The 17,314-nt window shown below is 37.0% G+C and overlaps 1 protein-coding gene across 1 annotated transcript in view; it reads right to left on the reverse strand.

Annotated features, from left to right (window-relative positions):
- The window catches only part of LOC150092589 (1-phosphatidylinositol 4,5-bisphosphate phosphodiesterase delta-4-like), a 324,472-nt gene that overhangs the window by 257,046 nt on the left and 50,112 nt on the right, over positions 1-17,314 (reverse strand). The gene's annotated exons all lie outside the window — the stretch shown is intronic.

The following is a 17,314-nucleotide window of genomic DNA, read 5'->3' on the forward strand; positions in this document are numbered from 1 at the left end:
ATAGAGTTAAATGTAAAATCAAGAAATCGAGAATTACGTAATGTGAAGAAAAGTTGCCACTGAGTAACCAGTTGAATGGGTACACCTCCGTCCTTCAATGAATCCACAGTTCTTCCAAATTGAGCATTCTGTTTTTTTTTTTTTTTTTTTCTCTCGATACTATTGAAATATTTACACATTTATACGTCACTACCTTCAGAAAATAATGTCCACCACATGGCTTGCACGTTGTAATGACAATACCATATCGAAAATATCCACTCGGTTATTACTTTTGATATGCTAGATCAGTAGTCTCCAAACTTTTCGCCGTGAGGGCCACATTGGGTACTTCAGCACTGTTTAGCTAGCCGTAGTAATAAAAAACTCTAGAACTAGATATATGAGTTTTATTAAAAGCAGATAAAAAGTGATTACAGAGTATGTGAGATGAAATTATCGTATATTAATGACAACGAACACTATCAGCAAATTCTCGTATTTTTATCACAAATTATAATAAAACCATTAATGTGAAGGATGTCACTGTGTTTGTGTTTTTAAAATCTTATTAAACTCAGGTTCAAATTTCGAAGTGCTAATTACAAGTAGCGATTTCAAATGTTCATCAGATAAATTTGCCCTGTATTTTGACTTGATATATTTATTCGGGAAAAAGTTTGTTCGCAAAGATACGTTGTCCCAAAACTAGAGATAAATTTACAAGCAAATTTCCTTTTCAAATTTGGGAACTACTTGGAGTTCAAAAATTTATAAAATCGATCAAGTTTCCTTCCTTGTATTTATCTTTAATATGTTCATTTGCCTGAAGTTCAATAATTTCCATTTGAAGTTCTATCAACACTCCGTGTTTTTTTTTTTTTTTTTTTTTTTTCGGATTCTTATTGAAAAATTAGTCCAATTGGCGGGCCGTAGTTTGGAGACCCCTGTGCTAGATTAAACGGATTACTTTTGAATTTGAAGAGGACTATGATTATTCTAAATTACAATTTGGCTTGCAATTCAGTTATACGTCACTACTAGAAAGACCTCACCTCTGATATCCAACTGGGAATCGATGAGGTTACATGAAATAAACTAGGGCTTTTTTTTTTATTTTTTTTTTTATTGGTGATAAGTGCACTGAATAAATCCAGTGTATAATGTCTACACACACACAGCACAAATACTATTATAGTACATTCCGTAATACTAGTTATTTATTTTTCAACGTGTACAGTGTGTTTTCTGCCTTTTCATGAGCAGTGATATAAAATTATGATTTATTCCACCCTCAACAAACCTTTTAGTACCCCTCTTGAGACTTTAAATACATCTGTAGTATGTTTGAGGTATTATAAAGTCGGCGATAATATAAAATTTGCTTTATATTAATACTTTCATTTACCTTACCTAGTTCAGCCCCTTCTCCTCATTGCATTTGTTTTTCTATGTGTAGTAGTTAAAACGGCATTGGTTTTACACTAATAGGACTGACGATACAAAAATAAATAAATAAATAATAGCAACCGCACTTCAGCCAGTAAACTCGAGACGTATTTGGGGAGAACAGTGCAATAACTTTCATTTCTTTTAATTTATTTTCCTGTTTTATTTACGAGATACTCCTTAGCTTGGTTGGTATTACTGATGCCCTTGGATTGGAGAGACTTGAGTTCAGATCGGTCCAAAATACGAAGAACCTTTAAAGGACTGTTCAACTGATAAGTTAGCTCGTCTCATTCCGGAGTGGCAGAATTTTTCAGGTAGTTAGAGAATAAGTCTCAAAAGACTGCACAGCGGTGGCAGCTCTTCTAAGCATGACACCCACACTGGTATCTAGATCGTCTGCATACGATTTGGTGCCAGCACGTCAACACCTGAATGGCGCGGCACAGGAAGCAACAGCCGCATATTCTCAACGGCTGCCTTTATTCTTCCGTTCTAGTGTCATCATCGCCAGGGCGATCGCACGGTAACAGTACGAAAGACACTCTAGTTAGCGCTGTCTTTCGAGGCACGAACAGTATCGTTGCAGTGGATAAACGGAATTCTGACTTCGAGGCGTTCAGTCAGCATCCCACACGAACAACCTAAATACGTTTAGTTCTCAATGCATTTGTAGCAGATAAACCTAAAGTCATTCGGTTCACGCATTTACCACAGTAAGACTGTAAGCCATACTTACCAGTACTTGTTATTGATAAGAACACAGACCTGTATTGCTTAGATTATTGCCACATTGTTCGAAACCTCGCTAACTGCAGGTCAAGGCTGGCCATGGAAGAAGGCCAATCGAACGCTGCATCTTAATCCGACATTCGCGTATTTAAGCCATATCCTCAATCGTCTAAGTACACTACATCTACTTACTAACAGCATCCAGCTGTCATCCCTCCTGTACAGGCACCGAATCGCAACTAATATTCCGCGATTTTCCTAAAATGAAGCTATCATGCAACTAGTCATCTGTAGAGTCAAACACTGGGTCGTTCCATCAAGGGCACCAACCTTGTTCCAACGAAACATTATCGTTTAAAAGCCAGACAAGAACGCTCCCAACAGTTGCTGTGCTGAAGCAGGGTGTTAGAGTTTGAATGGAGTACACCACCTCCTCGCGTCATCTAACGAAGTCATCTATAGAGAGCCATTTCCCTATGTCCTGCACGTAGGTGCGTTGGCGAGTAGGCAAATTTTCCCCACGTTTCTAAAAGTAACACTCGGCATTCTCTCTCTCTAAGGGATGCTTTATAAAGTGAGACGTACAACTGTCCTTCCGCACAGGATTTTTAATGTGCTATTTCACGCTCCTTGCACATAATCATCAAACTCTCTCTGATGTTTTTTCTCGCAATGTGAGAGACAATTGTAATGATAAATTTATTTTCTACCTTCGCACTAAAACAGTGCTACATACTATGGTTCCACACACGTAGGAACAGAAGAGGCCTAGGCCCCCAACAATATCCTCTGCTATCCAACTCCAGACCTGAAATTTGAGAAGTCATTCTCTGGTAAGTCCTCCATGCCGCCAGTGTGTCCTGCAAGGCACGCAAAGAGAGTATCTTAAAATCAGCTCGAGAGAAATGAGAGTCATGTTTACTCCCACCATTTACCCACGATCTTGATTTATATTATTTCACTTAAACGTTCATAACAATGGGCAGGGATCACATGGTGGCAACACTTCTAAACGGCAATCGCAATGCTTTGTTTTAATTAGACACTCGGATTCCCCTGATCCGTGCCAGTTGTGGGCCGACCAGACGGGCCATGTGGCACGTCGCGCAGCTGAGGCATTCCACGTAAGCCCGATGCTGATCCGAGCTCAACGTCACTAGACAGTTTCACCCACTCCCATACCCGCTTCGGACCCTCAACGCGACCGGCTCAGTCTTCAGAGCCAATCATTATCCAGAGGTTACGGATCGGCAATAAGAACATCATTTTTTATGCTGTTCTTCAGACGAACTTTTACAGAAAGGATGACAGCACATTAAATCCACCTTCTTATCAAATGGTTTTAAAGATCTTTCATCAAAAAACCTGTTAATAGTTATGGTATCTCTGCCTCTCCCAATACAGAATAAAAAAATCGCATCCCCATCCCTTATGTGCAAGGCATTTCTGAACACATAGCGAAAGATTTAAAACCACTAAATATTTTTGTCGCCTTTCGCCCCATAAAAAAAAAAATGTCCACATCTCTCGCTTTTCCTAAGGACAAGCTTCTACCTGTAGCTTTTCCAGGCGTCTACATGCGAGACCCATCGACTCTTCTGCGCATGTTAGAAGAAGGCGAATCCATTCCGATAATAGGGTAATCAATGAGTTTCGTGGGATGAGTGTTTATTATTATACATCTGAAAATTACCGTATTTTTCGGACGATAAGACGCACCCCAAATTTATGAGACGATTTTTAGAAAAAAATATTTTATTATATAAAGATATTTACTAATTCTTACTTAATTTTTATTTATTGTTGCAATCATTTGTATTAGCAATATTCAATTCATCTTCACTCTTGGTACTGTCACTCGTCTCATTAATGTCACCGTTCGTATTACTTTCGTCTGAACTATTGTTGTCACTCCCTTCAAAAACTGTGTCATCTTCTGTACCATCCATCGCATTACTTATCCCGTATTTCTTAAATGACTTTATAATCGTCTCTTCTTTCACAGCTTCCCATGAATTTTTCACCCAGGTACATACTTCTGAAATTGTTAGCCGTTTCATAAGTCCTGTTGCTGTAACATCATGATTTGGCTTTGCCATCCATTTATTCCACTCTTCCCGCATAAAAGTTTTGAATGGTTTATTAATAGATCCATCCAATGATTGTAATTGACTTGTAAGGCCTCCAGGAATGACAGCTAATTCTGTATTCATTTCTTTTAGAAGCTTCTTGGTTGATTCTCTTTTATGCGCTCTGAATTGATTCCACACTAACATCGTATGCTTTTTAAACAACGCACCTGGACGTTTTGTCCATATCTTTTGTGTATCCATAATTTCATTCCAGTTTCGTTCATTCAGCCTTTATCTTGAACGTGAATAATAATGCCACGAGGAATTTCATCTCTCGGTAACGTTTTTCTGTTGAAAGGGGGTAATTTTGTTCCGTCCGTGCAACAAGCTAAAAACGCACTACAGTGTAGTGCATTTTTTCGTGACCTGTTGTTTTGATCACTATTGATTTGGTGCCTTTTGAATCTACTGTCCGATTTGAAGGAACTGTTTTCATTCACCGTCATAGCACCCACAACAGACCCTGGCAGCTTATTCCACTCATTCACCACTCTAAAAGAAAAAATCTAAGCTCTAATAGCCTTACTAACCACACTCCTGCCCAGTTCCATGGATGTCCCCTAGTCCTCCCACCACCAGTCCTGTTCTCAAAAATATCCTCTGAATTAATCCTATAGAAACCCTTCAGTAATTTGAATATCTCAATCCTATTACCACTTTTCCACCTATCAACCAATTTCTGCAACCCACAAATGTTCAACCTGTTTTCATAAGGTTCATTCCATAGACCTGCTATCATCTTGGTCACTCGCCTCTGGATCCTCTCAACCTCTTCCCCATCAAGAAGAAACGTAGAAACCTTGGTGACCAAATCTGGGAACAGTAGTCGAGATGGGGTATCAAGGCTCGATACAGAGGAACAATAACTTGCTTATCTCTACTCGTCAAAGTATTCTTCAGCATCCAAGTGATTTGATGAGCTGATTTAGCCACTTTTGCAATGGGCCCCCTAAACTTCAACTCCTTATCCACCAACACTACAAAGTCCCTGGCCTCATCAATCTCTTGGAGTACAGTTCCACCAATGTGGTATACTGCTGCAAATCTTTTCACCCCAAAATGCATAACCTTACATTTTGCCACATTAAATTGACATCCATTCTTTAATCTGGTTTGGATAGATGATTTGGATAGATGATTTGGATAGATTAAAGGCCCAGACCTTTAATCTATCCAAATCATCCTGCAAAATTTTTACATCTTCTGCATTCACTATTGCTCTACTCAACTTTGCATCATCAGCGAACAAATGAACCGTTCCTCTCAGATCCTTCCCTATATCGTTAATGAACAAATTAAACAGCAGTGGTCTAAGAACAGAACCCTGTAGCACACCACTAGTCACAGGCCGTCTTTTAGACTCTACTCCTGAGTAAACTACTCTCTAGTATCTCTCCATCAACCACCTTCCTATCCATCTCACCAACCTAATTTGATTAAGCTCAAAGTTAAATTTCCTTCTCGCTGATATGAAAAATCTATGGAATTCTATAATTTTAGCTTCATAGTCAGCCGGCATTTTTTGGGCTAGAGTGGTTTTTGTACGCATCCATAACCCGTGTCTTTTCATAAATCTAAAGCACCAAAACGGTGATCCAGTAAAATATAAAATTCCATTAGCAGTTGCCCATCGTTTCGCTTCAAAAATTATCATTTTCGTAGAAACAGATATTCCCATATTTCGATGATTTGTTACCCAATTTTTCATTTGTACTTCTAATTCTGGACATTTTTCTAGGTGCTAACGGAATGTTTTCTTTGTGTTTACATAGCAGTTTTAATTGTTCCTCTTGTTTTCTCTACTCACGAACCATTTTTTCTGTTGGTGGTGGACCAAACTGTCTTTCTGCTGGTCTGTTTCCATATTGTTTTGTCTAATTTATCACATTTAATTTATAATTCATGTTATATGAAAGTCTTTTTTGTTTTACACTCATTTTTTCTAATTTTAAGATAAAAATTTTAACGATTTATAAAAAATAATTCAAATGAACCGTACAAAAGCGCATATTCTCGTAGACAGGCTTATACGTTGGTTATGCATTATTAAAACACTTAAGGAATAGGACAACGTAGTTAAGGATATAAATTAAATTAAACTTTAATAAATATTTTCCGATATTTCGGTTTTTGTCACATTGCCATTTTCTAAAGGAACTTATACAAAAAAGTTACGTGCAGGTAGGCACTACAACACAGAAACTGGGAATGAAGAGATGAAGCTATTGTTCTCCTAAGTCCTGATGGTGCCCTCTAGCGGGCTAAGTAGGTGTTCTTGGCGTTGGGCTGAAGGTCTGCAGATGTAGGCCTCCCAAATTTGGGGCAATCGCTTCAAAAGCGCATATGTTTACACACTAATGACTATTGACGCTCTAAATCGGTGATTCACCCACACGCAGCGAGATAACTTAGGTACCAACCTTCAGTGGCGTACTTACTAATTTTATTAACATATTGCGCCAGTAATTGAACTTCGCTAACAGCTTCGATATAGTGTAAAGATTCGTATTTTAATGTTACCTTCGGACCATAAGACGTACCCCAATTTTCAGTCGATTTTTCTATGTAAAAAAGTGCGTCTTATGGTCCGAAAAATACGGTAGCTTTTCTTTTGTGAAAATTCTAGGTTTTAAAGTTTTTACTATTTTGCTTGTACAACAGTTGGAAATTGTTTCGTATAAAGCATGTGATGTCGCGTGTTGGTGACGAATTCGTACATCGCCTTATTCCCTTTTCCCCTTCAACATGAATTGACTCTTCTTGGCAGTGTGCCAGCGACGGCTCTCGGTTTTGTGGTCGGACCTGATTCCTTGCTCTTGAGTATTTCTTATTTTGGACAAACCGAAGATCAGCTTTTATTCGTCTAGAACACAGGTCTTATATTAAATATCATGAACCTGAAAAGTCATGACTTGCTGAGCATGCAATTTTCACTTAACATAGTGTTTGTCAGAACAAACAAAAGTTCTTCATACAACTCATTCCCTCATACGACGTCTTTATTGTGTGTAACTTTACTCTGTTGTCGTAACTTAAACAGATTCGATGATCTACGTCTGCCAACTTTATGAGAGATAGTACTTTGTAAAAAATATGCTAATATTTTCTCTCATATGTATGTGTGTGTTTAGGATTAAATGACTGGAAAACCGAGATAAGAAATAAAACAAATTTTATCGGCACGACTAGTTTCGTCTTAACAGACTTCTTTAGGTGCAAAATAAATAAATAAATAAAAGAAACAACCAATAAGTACCGTAAAGGAAATAACTCTAAACATTACCAAAAAGGTTAGCGTGTTCATTTCAACGTTAATGCGCTAACATTTGTGTATTTAAAAACATTCTCTCTTTCCCTTCATTCTTGGGAGTACGCGTGCACTCACAATCTCGTATACGCCAATATTGTATAGCAGCGCAAGTGACAGTCAGACAGATTATAACTTAGGTTGCTATTGAGATGTATAGGATTGAGAATGATTTCTTCAGATTCTGCTATTCTTCTCTCAAATTCATTGTGACAACGGAAAATATTAATACATAGAAGACATGGGACACGTCGTTTATGTATCTTTTCCAAATTCTAGGTTTTAAAGAGAAGGAGGAGACAGCTTTCTCTTCAAAATCTTCGAGTTCGAAGTAGATGTTAGCAAGTACTGATGACAAAGGGGTTTCCCACAGTTAGACGAGAATTTTATTTGTAGATAGCACTTCTACATGAAATATCCTGGAACATAGTGAGTTAATAGGGCCATGATCTTCTTAGATAATTTATTTTTTAAACAATAGAACTTCTTCTGTAGGAACATTTCTGAATAAAGAGACTACGTCAAAACTGGCCATGATTTCCTGTTCCATAATGGTGATATCTTCAAGGCCAGAGACAAAATCCACGCAGTTTTTAATAAACCGTAGCATTTCCTTTATTTGTTATCTTGTAGTTTTTTAATAGCCTGGCGTTCTAATGAACATATGTTGTCAGTAGGAGGCTCGGTGTTGTTAATAATGAAAATGAATTCCATACGGAGTAGGTTTGCTTCTTGGATGGGAGGAAGGAAGCAGCTTTTTCAATTCTCGTAAGTAATAATTCTTTTGGGATTGATCTCGGAGATAAAACAAAATTGAGACCTTTCGTGAGAACATTTTTCTCAGCAGTAGAAAGGGGTTATGATTAGATTTGTTGATGACAACTTTATCCTGGTGGAGGTGGGATTCAGAAGATTAAGAGTTTTCTTGTTTCTGTTTAAGAGATTCAAATTTTCTAATTAGTTTTAGTTTGTTCTCATTTTGAACTCTGGAAGCTTGAGATTCGTTCATCGCTTTAAGATGGTTCCATGTGTCAATATCTAGAGAATGTTCAATGTTTTTAGATAACGCAGTTTCCTTAACAAATAAGAAAGCTAAAGTACATTTGGTGTCAAAGATTCTCTCGGTGAGAAGATCCAACTTCGCTCTATGGTAAATCCTACTAGCACGTTCCATTTTGATGGTTTCTTTAAAAGAGATAAAACTTGGGAAAAGGGCATGGAATCTGCATCGTTTTAAAAAAACACTAACCTGTTGTTATTCAAACCAAATCTCTTTAGGATAATTTGGAAATGTTAAAAGCTTCCAGATTTACAAAGGACCCTAAAGAGAATTAGGGTACGCCCAAGAATAAAGTCAGAGAGAGAATGTTTTTAAATACACAAATGTTAACGTATTAACGTTCAAATGCATACGCTAACCTTTTTTTGTACTGTTTAGAGTTATTTCCTTTACGGATCTTATTGGTTGTTTCGTTTAATTATTTCCACCTGAAGAAGTCTGTTGAAGACGAAACTAGTCGTGTCATTGAAATTTGTTTTATTTCTTATCTCGGTTTCCCAGTCATTTAATCCTAAAAAACAGGTACCTCAACCGAGTACCAAGCAATTTTAAACCTGGTTTTACTCCATTTCCCAAGTAAGCAAACAGACAAACAAGTCAAGTTTACTCCTGCAAGTGATGCAAGTATAGCTGATCCTACAGGTAGTGCAAACCCAATTTTTTTAAATAAAGTTTTAATAAGGACCAAGATTTTTTTTAATAAGGTTAAAACACCTTATGGCAACTTGTTCTGGTAAAATACTTATAAGCTCTGTATTACTAAATCTTGATATTTCTAGCCTAGCTCCCTCTGACGAGACCTCAATAAAGGTCGAAACCGGTTTGGGTAGTGGCCCCTTGCCTTTAATACAAAACATCATACATCCCCTTCTTGTAGATGTGTTTTAGCATTAAGGGTAAATATTAAGATTAGTGATCAGAGCTTATGTCACCTTTACCACGAGTTGATTACACTACTTGTAGGATCAGCTAGACTTGCATCACAATATATATATATATATATATATATATATATATATATATATATATATACATACATAAATATATATATATATATATATATATATATATGTATATATGTATATATATATATATATGTATATATGTATATATCTATATATATATATACTGTATATGTATATATATGTATATATCTATATATATGTATATCTATCTATCTATCTATATATATATATATATATATATATATATATATATATATTTATATATACATATATATATATATATATATATATATACATATATATATATATATATATATAATATATATATATATATATATATATATATATATATATATATATATATATATGTATATATAAATATATATATATATATATATATATATATATATATATATATGAAACGTACTATTAACTCGGGGTTGGGATATGTTCATTTTTTAAAATTAACTGACTTAAACCCGAGAATTATAACACAATGAGATTTATTTGAAAAAACGCAACATGTTTCGTCAAGAATGACTTCTTCAGGCGATAAAAACATAGAAAGATAATAAAAGACACTTAAATTAACATTGACACACTTTAAAGCTATACAATTATAAAGCCATAATATTCGACTGTAAATTACAGTTATTATAAGCTTGAACTACAGTCCGAGTTAAAGTTCTATTGTTGTACACCTGTGCGTGTGTGGAATCACGCGATCTCCAGTATCTAATAATAGAGTTGAAAGAGTCTGCCAAATTATAGCTAAGATTATTATTCAAATGAAAGGGGTCTAAGGTGATTTCCCTTGACTCGACAATGTGGCGCTCTATTTCATCATGGCTGATGTGTAGGTTTGAAGTCAATGTCCAATTTATTTCATGTTGGTGGCCTTCGTTGTTCGTGTTTATTGAAAGCAGGACATGTCCCGACAGAGCAGTTGCTCTGGTTCTCTTATAAGCAATGTCTCTCTGATGCTCTTAGAGACGTAGTAAGATAGATTTCTCTGTCTGCCCATAGTAAGGCTTTCCGCATTCACAAGTGACCTTGTATACACCCGGGAATTGTAGAAGGTTGTGAGGTTGTTTATAGTTGTTGAAGCGTGATATTATTTTTGGCAGAGTCGAGAAGCACGTTTTTATGTTAAACTTCTTTAGAATTCTGCTCAACTTTTTTGGATAGTGTGCTGATATATGGCAAGACGATATGACCTTTGGAGTCGTCCTGTGTCTCTACGTTGTTACGTTGACGGGATAATTGGTTGTTAATACTTTTTAGAGAGTAGCCATTGTTTTTAAAGGTCCATTTAAGATGTTGTAGTTCATTTTTCAGTTCTTCTTCATCTGACAGTACAGATCTTGCACGATTCGCTAGAGTTGATATAATACCCAACTTTTGCGCTGGATGGTGATGGGAGGACGCATGCAAATATCTGTCTGTGTGTGTTGGCTTTCTAAAAATAGAGACTTTAATTGATTCTGGCGTCTTGGTGAGTTTAACATCTAGGAAGCAGATGGAACTATTTTCTTCAATCTCCATAGTCAATTTTATATCTTGATGGCGGTTGTTTAAGTGGTCGAGAAACTTGTGAAGATTCTCAGTGCCATGCTCCCATATGAGGAATATATCGTCCACATATCTAAGTCAAATTTTTGGTTTTAAAGTAAAAGAGGAGATCGCCTTTTCTTCAAAGTCCTCGAAAAAAATGTTGGCTAACACAGGAGAGAGAGGGCTTCCCATTGCTAATCCTTTGACCTGTTTGTATAGTTTACCTTCGAATTCAAAATAGCCAGAGTTTACACAGTGAGATAACAGAGAGAACATTTTATTTGAAATCTTGTTTTTAAAAATATGGAGAACGTCCTGTGTCGGAACGTTGGTAAAGAGTGCTACCACGTCAAAGATCACCATGATATCAGAAGATTTTAGTTTTAGGTCCTTTATTTTAGAGACAAAATCTGTTGAGTTTTTAATATAAGAAGAAGATTTTCCCGCATAAGCTTTTAACGATGACGCCAAATATTTGGATAACCTGTATGTGGGTGAGTCAATGCTGTCTACTATAGGCCTCAGTGGATAGTTTTCTTTGTGTACCTTCGGGAGTCCATATAACCTTGGAATGAGGGGGTGTAAAGAGCGGATGGAGAGCCGTGTATTCCGTGGAATTTCTGTGGTCTTTTGTAGGAGATTATTTGTTCTATTGTGTATTTCTCTTGTTGGGTCTCTCTCAATTTCCAAATAACTATCTGAATTTAACAGTGCTAAGATTTTTTCTCGGTAGTCTATTTTATCTAGAACTACAGTTGCATTCCCCTTATCAGCCTTTAAGATGACAATGTCCTTGTTAATCCATAGATTTTTAATTGCAAGTCTCTCACTAGGGGATATATTATCAGAAGGAGGTTTTGCGTCGTTGATTGCAAGAATTGCTTCGATCCGAAGTAAACTCGCGTCTGCGGTAGGAAGTAGCGAATATGTATATATATATATACATATATATATATATGTATATATGTATATATATATATATATATATATATATATGTGTATGTGTGTATATGTATATATATATATGTATATATATATATATACACACATGTATGGTGCGATTGCAATTTCGCTTATTTTGGACAAACTAACAAATCTGTTGAACAACGTATAGAAGAGCATAAAAGAGACATCTCTTACAAAAGATGACATGCAACTGCGTTATCCAGTCATGTTGTTTTTTCAAATAATCCAAATGATGATCAACAAAGCCACTCCGTTTGCTGGTATAGATCAGAAAATATTATTCGCTCTGATGATGAGTTTGAGAGAAAAATTATGGACTCAAGGGAAATCCTTCTGAATCGTGTCCACTTAAACAACAATTTGAGGTATAACATCCCAGATATCCATGATGCAGTTATTCAATATTGGCGTTCACGTGAGTCTGCACGCATACTTGCAATAAACAATGGCACGCCTGTTAGAACAACTTGAAAAAATACAACGTTTTTTATGTATCATTTATGTGTGGCGATTTTTTACCTGTATTTTCAAGTTTTTAGATACTTCAATGTTTATTACTATTCTCTTCCTTTAAGAATACCTGATGAAGGCTATTGTAAGCCGAAACTAGTTGTATTAATCTTATTAAATCTTTATAAGTAATCTCGGTTTTTAAGTCATTAAATCAATTTTTAAAAATGTATCACAACAACCGAGTTGAAGCATATAATCATATATATATACTGTATATATATATATATATATATATATATATATATACAGGGTGTTCGGGATAAATTTGACAGTTTCGTAAGGAAAAAGAAAATCTTCTTTGTATCTATTAAATTTAATGAATTGACAAAAAAACATTACAGGCAGAGTTAATTACAATACTATCAACAAGATTTACTCAAAATAACCACCATTAGCATCGATCACAGCTTCAATTCTACTTCGGAATCTCGAACAAGCTGATGCTACAGTCTCCCTGGGAAGGGCCGCAAAAACTGTTTTAATTTTATCCATTAACTGGGCTTTTGTATTACTGGAAGTGCGATTGGTGTCTTTTTCAACTGCGCCCCATACAACATAATCCATGGGGTTAAGGTCTGGGGAGTTTGGAGGCCAAACATTTGGACTGGTGAAGTCGTAGAAATTTTTAGACAACCATTTATGACTTTTCCCAGAGGTGTGGCAAGGGGCCGAATCCTGCTGCCATACATACGGCCTACCATTGGCTACCCTTGTTATCCAGGGCTTGACTACAGTTAGCAACTCCACGAACAAAGCCCGAATTCCAATGCCAGGGTTCTTCAACACCTGTTCCTGCAGGAATTCTGCTGTACGAACGCAATCAGATCGTCTGCTAGGGATCTTTCTTCTTGCTACATCCTCGTAGTCACCATTGCAAGTCTCTAGTTCATGCCTGATTGTTTTTACTGTATTCAGGGAGCATTGGGCAGCAGTCGTAATATCCTTATTTTGATGGCGGGCACGAATCATCATGATACAAGTTATTCTCTTCCATGATTCAGGCGGGTTCCAGCTATCCATCCTTTCTGACATCTTGTATATGAATGAAGAAGGGTCCAAACTTTTAAATGAAGAGAAGTGTGTGTTAATACATGTAACTTACGGAAAAAATATAATTAATTATAAATATGTCAAATTTATCCCGAACACCCTGTATATATACACACATACACACACATGTAATAAATTTTTTAACTTGGGGAAATTGTATATTAGGATAACCAAGTTATTTTATAAACTTGGTTATTTTAACTCCTAATTCCAAGTATGCAAACAATTAAGTTTGCGCCAGAAACAAAGTTCAAGTCTAAAGATGATACAACACCAGGGCAACTCATTGTAAAGGTGGGTAAAGCTCTGATCACTATATTCTTAGTATCTTATTTTACCATAATGTTAAGCACACATCTCACTATCTCACTAGAAGATGTAAACTGCAATGCATTATGAGTGAAGTCACAATCCAGACCGGTTTCAACCTTTTTTGAGGTCTCAACCTTATTTGAGGTCTTCTCAGTGAGTAGCTAGACCCTAGATACCAATACCAAGGTTATATATTCCTGTGGTTCTGGAGAGCTTCTCGGGCAGATTTGTTTAATCTGTTGAGGGCTGATTTGTCCTGGGGAGCACGAGTGTTGCGATATTTTTTTCTTTGTCTGTTTTTTTCCCTTATTAAGTCCATGATTTCTTCCGGGAGACGATTTTGTTTGTGGGTAATCGTGGATACTGTGGCTGCTGTTATGGCTTTATTGATTTGATTGGTGAGGTTCTTTATTGCCGTGTCTATTTCTTCCTTGGCTTTTATATGGGGAACTGGACCAATGTGTTCTGGTAGCACTTTCTTGAGTTTCTCCCAGATGATGGAGGTTTGGGGGGGAGGTGACTGATCTTTATTCCCTAAGTGAAGTAGGAATGGGTTGTGGTCTGATGATAATTCGTTCAGTGCTTGAATGCTGTACTGGTATTTGATGTTGTGTAGAATGGCGACGTCTAGGATGTCGGCTGTAGTGGGTTGGTTCAGTGGGTTCTGTTACGACAGCGTTGTTTAATCCTGTGTAGCTGAAGAGGATACGGCCATTTTTATTTGTGGTTCTGCTGTTCCAGGAGGGATGTTTGGAGTAAGTCCCCAGAGACAATGATGGATTCATCTGTGCCTAGTACAGCATCCAAGTCAGAAAATAGCATGGTCTTAGCAAGGGAGTTGTAGCCGGCGTAGATTTTAAGTCTTCCAGTTGAATATACATATATACATATAGATTTTAAGTCTTCCAGTTGAATATACATATACATATATATAGTCCTTATAAGGACTGGCTTAAAGGGGCGAAGCAAGAATGCTTTTCATATTCCCCGTTATCTGTAGAGGACAGTATAGGGATAAGGTGTTATTGAGCTATATATAGTCCTTATAAGGACTGGCTTAAAGGGGCGAAGCAAGAATGCTTTTCATATTCTCCGTTATCTGTAGAGGACAGTATAGGGATAAGGTGTTATTGAGCTATTAAAGCTCTGATCATGGCAGGAGAGTAACAGCAATAGCCGAGCCTCAGTTAGAACTTCATTAGCTACAGCATTGCCATTCATTACCCTCCAAGTCCTTATAGTCCTCCTTATAAGGACTGGCTTAAAGGGGCAAAGCAAAAATGCTTTTCATATTCCCCGTTATCTGTAGCGGACAGTGTAGGGATAAGGTTATTGAGCTATGATTAAAGCTCTGATCATGGCAGGAGCGTAACAGCAATATAGCCGAACCTCAGTTAGAGCTTCATTAGCTATAGCATTGCTATCCATTACCCTCCAAGGGTATTGGATTTTGGATTGAATGAATCAATCACCGCATCTCACGGTCGATTGATTCAACCTACCCTCCAAGAGTATTCCTACATGCATTATCAACTTTACCTATAGAAGTTGCAACAAGGTGTTTCGATTTTTAATAAAAATCTCTGGAGGAGATATAGGTGTAATAAATTTTTTAACTTAGAGATATTGTTTATTAGGATACCAAATTATTTTATAAACTTGGTTATTTTAACTCCTAATCTCAAGTATGCAAACAATTAAGTTTGCGTCTGAAACAATGAGTTACCCTGGTGTTGTGCTTTAGACTTGAACTTTGTTTCAGGCGCAAACTTTATTATATCTCTATCTGCTCCAGAGAGTTTTATTAAAATTTAAAACACCTTGTTGCAACTTCTATAGCTAAAGTTGATAAAGCTTCGTATTACTATAACCTTGGTATAGTGATTCATTCAATCCAATACCCTTGGAGGGTAATGGATGGCAATGCTGTAGCCAATGAAGTTCTAACTGAGGCTAGGCTATTGCTGTTACCCTCCTGCCATGATCAGAGTCTTAATAGCTCAATAGCACCTTATCCCTACACTGTCCTCTACAGATAACGGGGAAGATGAAAAGCATTCTTGCTTCGCCCCTTTAAGCCAGTCCTTATAAGGACTTATAACCTTGGTATAGTATTACTATATTACTATAACCTTGATTCCTTACTGGAAAATGGCTGATGTGATTCCTATACATAAGCCAGGCAAAGACCCACACTTACCGCAGAATTATCGTCCAATCAGTCTCATCTCCAATCTGGGTAGGTAGGGTTGCAGAGAAGGTCATCCTCTCACGACTCCAAACCTCAGTAAATGACCTAAACATCCTCCCTAAATAACAGTTTGGTTTTCGACAACACCATAGTACTACCCAGAAAATCCACAGAATTGTGGAATATATCACCACCAGCTACAACTGGAGCCAGTGCACAGGAGCTGTATTCCTAGACCTATCTAAAGCATTTGACAAAATCTGGCATTTTGGACTCCTGCACAAACTTATCTCAGCCGGTATCTCACTAAAAATGGTTCATCTAATCCGTTCATATCTTCAGAATAGATCAATGCAAGTTAAAATTAACGGTTCTACATCGTCCCAGCGCCATATCTTTGCTGGAGTGCCGCAGGGATCTCCATTGGCTCCATTGCTGTTTTCTGTATACATGTCAGACATCCCACACAATCCGATGACTTCCATTTTAGCACTGTATGCGGACGATACGGCAATACTAACCAGATCTCTCAGACCCCACTTCGTTACCAGAAATCTTCAAGAAAATCTTCTAAAGCTGGAGGGTTGGTTCTCCAAGTGGAGATTGGAAGTCAACCCCCTGAAAAGCTCAGCGGTTCTTTTCTCAAAAAGGCCAATGTCTCCTGCAGGAGATGTGTTACTATTCAATACTAAAATTCCCTGGCAGAAAGAAACAAATTACCTGGGTGTGATTCTCGACAAAACGCTATCTTTCAACCAACATATCAAGTCTGCATGTGCAAAAGAATCTAAAGCCATAGCTCAGATCTACCCGCTAATTAATAGAAATAGCAAACCCAGCAACAGAATCAAGTTGCTGCTATACCAGATGACGATTCGTCCTATAATCACCTATGCCTCTCCAGCCTGGAGCCACACCTCTAATACTAACATTATTAAGATACAGCGAGTGCAGAACAAGTGCTTGAGAATGATTTTGAACGCCCCGTGGTATGTTAGAAACAGCCAACTCCACAGAGAAACAAATATTCCCTATATTCTCTCTTATCTACAATCCTTAGCTTCCAAATTTTTTCTAAAGACGTCCACACATCCCAACGATTTT

Source organism: Typopeltis vanoorti, chromosome 25, assembly GCF_054136105.1.
Source record: "Typopeltis vanoorti isolate ZY-2024b chromosome 25, IOZ_Tvanoo_1.0, whole genome shotgun sequence".
Taxonomy (NCBI): Eukaryota; Metazoa; Arthropoda; class Arachnida; order Uropygi; family Thelyphonidae; genus Typopeltis; species Typopeltis vanoorti.